Source organism: Penaeus monodon, chromosome 30, assembly GCF_015228065.2.
Source record: "Penaeus monodon isolate SGIC_2016 chromosome 30, NSTDA_Pmon_1, whole genome shotgun sequence".
NCBI lineage: Eukaryota > Metazoa > Arthropoda > Malacostraca > Decapoda > Penaeidae > Penaeus > Penaeus monodon.
The window spans coordinates 19547455-19547687 of NC_051415.1; the positions used below are offsets into that span (position 1 = coordinate 19547455).

The following is a 233-nucleotide window of genomic DNA, read 5'->3' on the forward strand; positions in this document are numbered from 1 at the left end:
GGCAAGAAGCAATATTTACAAAACAATTTTTTATTTTCATTGCTTCTTCGATGATCCACGTTAGCAGCTACATCGCTCCTTAATTCCAAATACACAAATATGCGCACAAACACACAACCAAACAGTGACATCTGCCACGCTCTTAAAACAAAACCCCCAAGTCACCTCACGGCTCACATAAAAAACACCATTTAAGGATTCGACAAATACTTCGCACTAATAGGTCACGTCTA

General features: G+C 39.1%; 1 protein-coding gene across 1 annotated transcript in view; it reads right to left on the reverse strand.

Moving 5' to 3' along the window:
• The window catches only part of LOC119592610, a gene marked incomplete in the record, with an annotated part of 62268 nt that overhangs the window by 38823 nt on the left and 23212 nt on the right, over positions 1-233 (reverse strand).